Genomic DNA, 10,517 nt, shown 5'->3' on the forward strand with positions numbered 1-10,517 from the left:
ATTCCCCATATTTATCCTCTATCTCAAGACATCATGTCTCTCATCCTCTACCCCTTCCCTAGTTCTCCCCATCACAACCCTTTTCTGCTAATTATCCTTGGGCACTCTCTTCCCTACCGATTGTCACCATATTTGGAAACACACACACACACACTCTCTCTCTTTATCACCATGCACATATTTTCCATACCCTAATTATTATATTTCTATGTCTACCCTCTCTCCCCCCTCTCTCTAATTATAATGTGACACTCTCTCCCCTTCCTACTTTAATCATATTTTCTCTCTTTTAAAATCTTTTTATATCTCATGCATTTCACTCTCTCCCAACTAATTATTATCTTTCATTCTCTCCCCTCCCTAGTCTAATTGTTTCTTACACCTTATTTACCTCTCTCTCTCTCTCTCTCTCTCACACACACACACACACACACACACACACACACACACACACACAATTTTCTCCTCCTAATTACTCTCTAAATCACTCTCACCCCTTCTTCCTTCCCCTCCCCATCTCTTCCCCTATTTATCATCTGTCTCTAGACCTCATATTTGTCAATCTTCCCACCTTGTCTATTTCTCTAAATCATATCTATTTCTTCCTAAGTATCCTTTGGTATTATCTTCCCTACATAATGTCACCACCTTATCCCATTTTAACCTCTTTCTTTACCTCATTTTTCTCTCTCTCCCAACTAATTATTATATATTTAATTCTCAACTCTCTCTCCTCTCACTATCTCTTTCCCCTTTATTTACCCTACAATTCTCTCTCTCTCTCTCTCTCTCTCTCTATATATATATATATATATATATTCTAATCTCTCTCTCTCCATCCACATATATTCCATACTCTCTCTCTCTCTCTCTCACACACACACACACATTTCCCCTTCTTCCTTTATCCCTTCTCTTACCATTTATTCCCCCCCAATTACCTCTCACCATCTCCCCCTTTTCTAACATCCTCTGTCATATCTATCTTCCCCTATTTACCCTCTACCACTCTCTCCCCTACGCAATCTCTCTCTCTCTCTCTCTCTCTCTCTCTCTCTCTCTCTCTCTCTCTCTCTCTCTCTCTCTCTCTCTCTCTCTCTCTCTCTCTCTCTCTCTCTCTCTCTCTTTTCCCCCACATTTTAACTAAAAATGAGATTTTATTTACCAAGCTTGAATCTAACTATGCAAATTAATAGTGGATCTCACATCTATATTTGGAATAATCAAATTGTCCAAAAAAAGTATTTAAATATACATTGAAAAAATTATATTTTATCCATGTAAATATTTTGTCAATGTATAACCCACTATCATCATCCACTCACCACTCACTATCATCATCCATTAACGCTAAACAACCAACTCACCCACTATCATCCACTCACCATCCCTTCTCCCCCTATCACAAATCCTCAACAGACCCTCAACCTCTATACCCTACTTACCCTGCTCACTCTCTCTACGACGAATTTTTAAAAATAATTTTCTTTTTTTCTTTTTTTTAATAGTTATTTAATTAAATGAAGCATTCAATAATTTTAGTGGTGAATATTAAGTTATCTTAGTTCTAGAAAAGATACACCAATTGGTAACAAAGCTCTTTAATTATTTTATATCATCTCTATTTAGTGGGTCCTCTGTTTTCTAAACGTGCCAAGTGGTGGCCATTTATTTTGAGTGTATAATGTTCCATCATTTTTTTTATAGTCATAAATATAATATAAAATTAATAAATATAAGACTATTTATTTATTTAATATTGTTATTCTTAGTATTTTTAATTTTTAAAATTTTAAAATCTTAGTAGATAGTACATATGAATATATTTATATTAAATATATAAATTTATGCAATGCCATTTCTAAGAGATTCCTTAAATTATTTCTTTATTTTAAAAATACATATGAAATCTATTGTCTATTGGTACAATCTTTGTCATATTTTTCACATATATAAACTCCTTAATATCTAATATCATAAATTTTAATGCTATATGAAAACCATGCCTTTACTGTACAAATTTTATAGATTAAACTATAACACTACCATTTGATTTCAAAATTATACTATTATTTTTTAGTAAAATTTACTTATTTAAATCTTTTAAATTATATTTTTGATTTAAAAGAAAAAATATTCAAATTATAAATTTTTTCTAGAAAAAATGTAATTTTTTAAAGAATCTTAGTGATTCAGTAATAACTTACATTACCTAGCAATAATTTATTCTTCCTACAATATAACTCTTGATATATATATATATATATATATATATATATATATATATATATATATATATATATATATATATATATATATATATATATATATATATATATATATATATATATATATATATATATATATATATATATATATATATATATATATATATATATCACTTAAAAGTAAGTTTTAAAATATAAATTGTTCCATTAAACTTGACATTTCACACACATGAATAAAAATATAAAAGAGAAATATGCCTGAGAACAGAAAAGTTAGTTGTCACTTCATAAAAAATGGAAATAAAAAAAGGACAAACATTCATTTCATCTTCTATGAACTAATTAATACTAGCACTTGCACCCAAATGAGCAAGGGGTACGTTGATAGTGACAAAAGATGTAAGTCTATATAAAACAATTTTCAACATATATCTTTTTTGTCAAACATTTAATATAATATGGAAGAAAATGTAAAACATGAAAAGAAAATAAACAATTAGGTCGCATACATAATTTTCTTTGCAACCAATCAAATAGCTCCCTACCAACACATAGCTCCATGATGAAATGCATGTGTGCCCCTTCCTAAAAGATCACCTTGAGTGCTATGATATCAGAAAGGTTAGTCATGATCTTAATCTCTAATTTCACACTCTTGGCATCATCCGTAGTCTTCAATCTATCTTTGAAGTTGACTTACAAGCCATAACCTTTCACATCTCCTTCTTTGTACAAGACCTAATTTTACCAAAATTACCCAAACCAAATTCATCCCCCCTTTCATATAGATATCCTACAACCTATCACTTTTTCAAACCCTAAAATAGAGTTTATATGGAACCCCTAAAAAATACCCCAGGCATTACAATAACCTTGCACATCTCCTTATTTGTACAAGACCTGATTTTACCAAAATTACCCAAACCAAATTCATCCCCCCATTCATATAGATATCCTACAACCTATCACTTTTTTCAAACCCTAAAATAGAGTTTACCCCAGGCATTACAAAAATCAACAGTTGCCCCATACTTGACTTAGACCAAATATTATAGTAATGCTAACCGACTTCCAAACAAATTATTTCTATGTAGATGCCAATAAATAATGTTAACAAAAACCTCTAGATTCAAATGGTTCTTATGAATTGATCACTTGGGGAGGTAGTAGATATTGTTTATACACTTGGTTGTAAAACCCCATAACCACTTCTATACATGGTTGTCTGATTTGATAATTACAATGACCCACCTTGAAACCAAGATGACCCAAATTTTTTTCCTCTAATACCTACATCCCTAAGTAATCATTGACAAATACCCCTATTTATGTCATGGGCACTGACCATACATAAATCCTAGGGATTCACACTTTATAAAACAAAAATTGATATTGGTAAAACAAAATGACAAGATTTTACCTTTATACCAATATCAATAGTTGAATCAATAGACAACCCTTGTATAGAACCACCACTCTTAGTTGATTGATATTTATGAACAAAAAATATTCTATATATGATTATCAGGAAAAAGGAAGACTCTGGGTGACAACAATGATCACTATAGTGTGTAAAGGTACAAAATCTCATTCTTTCCCTATATTGACTCTACGTGTCTTTCCCTCATCACATTTCTATTAGCTGCATTTATGGATTTCAATATCCTCTTTCCCCAGTGGAATAAATTTGTTTGGTGTACATAAGGGAAAGTATGAGATTTTGTGCCTCCATGTACTATAGTGAGAGTTGTTACAATCTTGACTCTTCCTTTTCTCCATAATTGTATATGGATTATTTTTCATTCTTGAATATCGATCAAAGAATAATTGTGGTTCTATATGAAGGTTGTCTAGTGATTCAACTCTTGATATAGCTATAAATTCAATCATTGTTATTCTATTTTTTAAATCCATTGTTATTTTTTGAAGCTTCAATCCTTTCGATTTATGTAAGGTGAGTGCCAATGATATGGCTATTGATATTTATCTATGATTACCCAAGGATAAAGGTGTTACAGGTAAATTATTTGGGTCATCCTGGTTCCAAGATAGGCTATTGAAATTGTTAAATAAGATAACCACATATAGAGGTCAGTATGGGGGTTTAAAACTAGGTGGAAGAGATCCATTTACAAGACCCATTTGAACGTAGAGGCTTGTTGTTAACATTTTTCTTCGACCTACACATAGAAAGAGTTCTTTTTGAAGTCGGCCAACATCACTATCAATGTTTGGTTATATGTGTATTTTTACTGCAATACTAAGTGCAATAGGAAGATTGAGTATTTTAAGCATTATTTGACACATTTTTATTTTAAATTTTTTTAAAAGGTGATATGGAATTTGCAAGGGAAAATGTCCTATATCTCAATAATCTACATTTGTATGAGGCTAGAAATATGTGTTGTAGATTTCCAAAAATCTTATAATATATATGTGCTCCTCTGTGTAAACTACTCCAAAATTGTGCATTGAAAAATAAAGAGAACATTGGCGTAGACTTTTTCTTGGTCATACAATATATACCAACCATCTGTAAGAGTTTTGATGCTCACATATACATATGTTCAACATACAAGGATTATTTATAGAGATTACCAATCATTAGAGGCTTGATTATGGTTATTTTATAAGTGGTCACAAAGGGTAAGCATTGCTTTGTCAAACAAAGTATTTTATTTCCTTCCTCCTTACCAAATTTGTATTGAAATGATTCTTCAAAGAAACATTAAGATATGGTGAATATGTTCTAGAGTACATACTTACATCTCTAAATGAATACTATATTTGTATGAAAATCCACATGCCTTATTAATGTTTTAGGTTATAATTGATGTCATACATGTAGTGCTAATGAAATACCTTGTTCGAAAATAAAATTGATAAATTTTGGTTATGCAATTATTTTATTAATTAAATACTAGTAGACTCCATATAGAGAGATTATTCCCATAAATATCTGCATAACATACATATGCTATTATGGAATTATTCATTATATACAAGAAAAATCATTCCCATAGGCTCAACAATTGATGAATTTCTTCTTCCAATCTTGGGACTTATAATGTAGATATTTCTTTTCTTAAGTCATCTTGGCATGACATTAAAACTGTAAAGTGTATCTAGAATATAATAATTAAATTCAAAGTAAAACTTCAACAATTCATTACTACATTTGTCTATAAATTAGAAGTCTATAAGTCACTCACAAAATTGGTTAAAGAAAATCCTATTTATGTTTATATCTAATTACTTCGTTAACTTTTTTATCCAAATTACTTTGTTTATTTTGTCTATGTTGTATTGGGTTGTGTTTGCCTTTGATTTTGTTGTTGTTGTTGTTTTATTTTCTTTTGGTATGTTATCATTTCTTTTTATAACAATTAAATGATTTTTGATATTATTGGAAAGAAGTTGGTGTAACAAAGTTTTGAATGGCACAATTCTATAGGAATCCTCCCAATAACCCATATGTCAATCACCATAGACTTGAAGAAAACTCTGTAACCACTTACAATAAGCCTGTTGGGTTCATGATTGATTTTGGAATCCTTGAGGTGTTGAACTTGTGAACTTTAAAATGAAGATGAACCTAGATGAACCTTGTGATGATAGTAAGAGAACAAAGAGTACTAGTTCCTTCAATGTCCACCAATTGCATCAAATTTTGGGCTGGAACATTACCTAACAAAGGAATATTTACATCTTCACATACTCTATTCTGATTGAAGTATATTAAGATTGTAAAATAGTTGCTATTATTGAAGACATTCAATCCCCAATATGTCAAAACTTGTCTTGCATGGTAGCAAGATATCAAAACTAGAATCACAATTACCATTTTGATGCAGACAAGTAGACTAGCTTATCTATTCATAATAAGAAAAATCCTAAGAGGGTCAACAAGGACACTATAGATGTAGGGATCATTTTTTGGAAACTCCTTTAATCATTGGTGATGATCGCAATTTCAGATAAGAGAACTCTCTATGGAATTACTATAGTAGACTTATAAGGTTGTTAGAAGAAATTACAACATCACTACTATAATTAAAATTTGAACCACATATATCATGAAATTAGGTGCCAGTTGTTCAAGCCTTCTTGTTCTCATTTCAAATGTGTGTGAATAAGATTTTTTCATCATGTGCTCTTTGCCTCTTTCATAATTCTACAAAGGACCAAAACTTCTTAAAATTTGAAATTATATAACCCACTCTTTCATACTTCTACTAATAACCAAAGATTCTTAAAATTTGATGGATGTTGTTTGCTTAGTCCAAATCTTGAACCTGAGTAAATAATTTTAAAATCCAAATCTCGTTTAGCAGTGATAGTGGGAGTTGAGTTGTCAGACTTAAGTTTATGCATTCCAATCGATAGTTAGTTGTCTTAGAGCTTCTATTGTTTGATAAATATGTAACCTTCTAGCAATTACATGATATGCCAAGTACAAACAACAACTTGATATTTAATTATTACCATCTTTTTGTAAGGATGACATTTTTTGTTCCCAGTCATGTTATTCAAAACTTGTCTATGTAAGGTAGGTGTTGTTCATGAGTTGATATTTATTTTCATATCAAGATGGAAATATCTATGGGTTGATCCCTTTCGAAGGCTAAATGTCAAAGTTTTAGTGCTCAATATCTGGATGAATCGAGCGTCGATGTGACAAAAATAGGAAAATATTGTTCTTCTTTTCCTAGAAAAGTTTGTCTCATTAGGAAAACTTGAAAAATATTATCAAATTAAAAAAAGTCAAAATGGGAATAGAAATGACAATTCCAATAATTACTCTTAATATTTCATATCAATTAAAACCAAATTTACATATAAGTTGTTGTCATGCGACTTACTAATTATTGAAAATATTAACTATTCTCCTCTAGAATGTTCACCCTGTTCTCAAGATTCCTACCCTTCATATTCACCTCCTTGATCTCATGGAAGGACTATTAAATGGCTCCGTAAAAGCCTATCCTGTCATTTATAGTAGTAAGAATAATACTCCTATAACTAATTAACATGGCAAGTTTGTTCAATGTATTAATAAAATAACTTGCTAAATTTTTAAAGAAATGACAATGTGGGTTGTGATTAGTGGAGAGTAGTAGCAACTCTTACCCAAAATCATAATTTACATTCAACTAAAACATGTATTTGGAGCGGAAAACCAATCTCTCTTTATATGTTCAAAAGAAGAAAAAACACTTACATTGCTTTTTAAAGTTGCTCCCTATTTATTTTAAAACAACTGAGAAACATACCTTTGTACAAACCAAAAATACCAACAGTAATGGACATAACTATTCTATATTTTATGTTAAGAATTTGTTTTGAATCCCAAGAAAGTAAGATGAGTGTAGAGAAAATAATATGATTAAAGATCATAAAACTTCAAAACAAATGAGTCTGTAATTTAAGTTATTTATCTCATTTGTTTTTCTTCCTAGCTCACTCATACCTAACAATGAAGTATGATTCATAATGTAAATGAAAAAAATTACATTATCAAATTCCAGAATATACTAATAAATGACATAACTTGAAAACAAGCTCTTAGTGGAAATAAGGAAGCTAAACTCAATAACAATGCCTTAACAAATAATAAAGTTTGTTGTAAGAAATTTGGTGTTAGCCAATAATACCATAAAAGTGGTCATAACTACTTACAAACCATTAAAGTTTCTTTCACAAGAAAGATATAGATTCAAAAATTTGGACTTAACAAAAAACAAACAATATTGACACATAACAACGCTCTTTATTCCCAAATGCTATCAAATGGCATCTTTTTGGTTGAACGACAAAAGAAAATACTGTAGAAAATTGATAGAAAGCCTCCAAAAATTACAATAGAAAGATTATGAATCAATAGTCCTTTTAAAGATTACTACACCATTGATGTCTAATTTTTAGCTTAGACACTTTCATATGGAAAAAAAATGTGGAGCACAAGAATGCACCTGCGTGGGCTTTTGATGCTAATTTATTGTTGATAGTCATCATTGGAGGAAGATGTTAATTGAAGGGTGCATGTGGTTGGTGTTTTGGGTGCTGAGGACTAATTTTTCTTTGGACCTTTCATTGATGTGGAAAGTGCTGAAAAAATTGACGAATTAGATTCCTTTAATGGTTGATGTTTTGTTTCTGACATCATTAGTCGTTGGATTTAAAAATTAACTTCTCAGTCTCATATAGGAAACACCGTCAATGTAATTAAAACTAGCAATCACACCTTAGTAAGGTGCAATAGGGAAATAAGGTAGGTGTATCTAAATTATAAAAACAACCTTGTTCTAATCATGACATAGACCTACACCATTATCATAACTCTAACCATAATAACAACATTTTTAACCATAAATTTAACTTTGAATTGTACTTTACCACTAACACTAACTCTAATCAAAATTATAGCCATGATGTACCCCCTTATCTTAAGGATCATTTGTTAGTGGGAATTCAATTAGAATAGGAATTGAGAATTTGAATAACTTTTATGGTTAAGGAGTGCATATTCACTATAGAGACCTTAGACTAGAACCTATTCAAAAAATATTCATAAATTCAGCCAATAAATTTCAACTTCATACAAATAAATTTTATTTTGTTCAAAAAAGTCATCTTATTTCTACTATGAGTTATTTCTATGAAAATTAAAAAGAATATTTCTTTTCTTAAATTGTAGAAGAATTATACATACAAATTTAAGAATATCTAATTTACATCTAATAAAAAATTTTAAATTTTAAATGCACAAGTCTGTAGGCTTTGCATTTTAATGAATTTAAAATATATATTTTAACTTATCTAATACATGCACACACGCACGCACGCACACATGCACACACTCCATTGGTTAAAACGAATCTTGAAATTACAATTATCGTAAATTCCCTTCAATCTTAACTAATTCCATAATCATTTATAAGAGATTATACATTGTTGTATTAGTTAAAAACTTTTCAATACAATTTTAAATAAATTACAATTCAAAATTATATATTATTTGGATAATCTGGCCATAATATGTTTTAGGAAGGATTAACAATTCATTCATAATTTGAACATTGGCGGTCAATCAATTAAAATTGTAACTGAGTGTTATCATGCTGCATAGATGAATCTTTTTGTTTGTTCCCAATAAATGATTAACAAATGAGGAAATAGTGAATAAGACTTTAGTTTGTATTCTTAGATTAAGATCTCTAATGGAATGGATTTCAAACCTTAATTTTACAACTCATTTTATTTTTTCCCAATTACATTAAAATTCTTTAAATACTATATTTAAAATTAGATTTTATAAAAAATGATATATCTTTTTAATTTTTTATTAAAAAATTGAATATATATTCAAAAGTAGATAAGAAGATTTTATAATCAATCTATCAAACTATTTTTCTTTAGTGTGGAGTTTCAAATATATGACAATGGTAATAAGATATTGATATATTAACAAAACATAAATATTTTAAGGCCCACACTTGTACCTATTTTAGATCTTGTGAAATAAACATGATTAGGAGTTAATAAGGTTATGATTAATATTTTTGTTACTAATAATGATTTGTGAGATCCTATTAGAGACTGATGTAGATTTTGATTATTATAAGATTGATACCCTATCCAATAACATTAGGTCAATAAGATAGGACCACATGAAAATGAAACTCAACATGTTCAAGCTGAGAACATAGTCATAGATTCAAGGTATGATTTACTAGACAATTAGGGGAGATAAATTAGCATTTACTCTCATAAGAAATAACAATGAGTATAGATCAAATGATAACAAAACATAATGGTTGCACTCATAGATTAGTTTTAAAATGTGATGACATAATCTGGGAACATTCATTGGCATGAGAAAATTTACCCTAGGGAGGCACACACAACTTGTAATGAGATAAAAGAACATTGTTAGAAATGTTACTTTGGTTAGTTGATTTGAAAAGGATACTAGTAACAAGTTTGCACAATAGTGATTTTCACTTATGACATATATACTAAGATCCATTTCACATGTTTTAATGATTTAATGTATATGACTTTTATGTTTCATTGTTACGATGGACAAGGATTGTGATAGTATTTAGAATGGTAATTTTGTTATGATTAGAAAGATTAATGTTATACATATCTTGATATTTCAATGTTTTGAATATTCTATGGAAGTGATTAGATGAAAGTTAATTGTATATGTAATGCGGATTATTTGATATTGGATTATGCTACATTTATCTGTACATATTTTTATATTATTTCATTGAGCTACTG

Source organism: Cupressus sempervirens, chromosome 9 (genome assembly GCF_028749045.1).
Source record: "Cupressus sempervirens isolate cs-2001-9-10 chromosome 9, ASM2874904v1, whole genome shotgun sequence".
NCBI classification, from domain to species: Eukaryota; Viridiplantae; Streptophyta; class Pinopsida; order Cupressales; family Cupressaceae; genus Cupressus; species Cupressus sempervirens.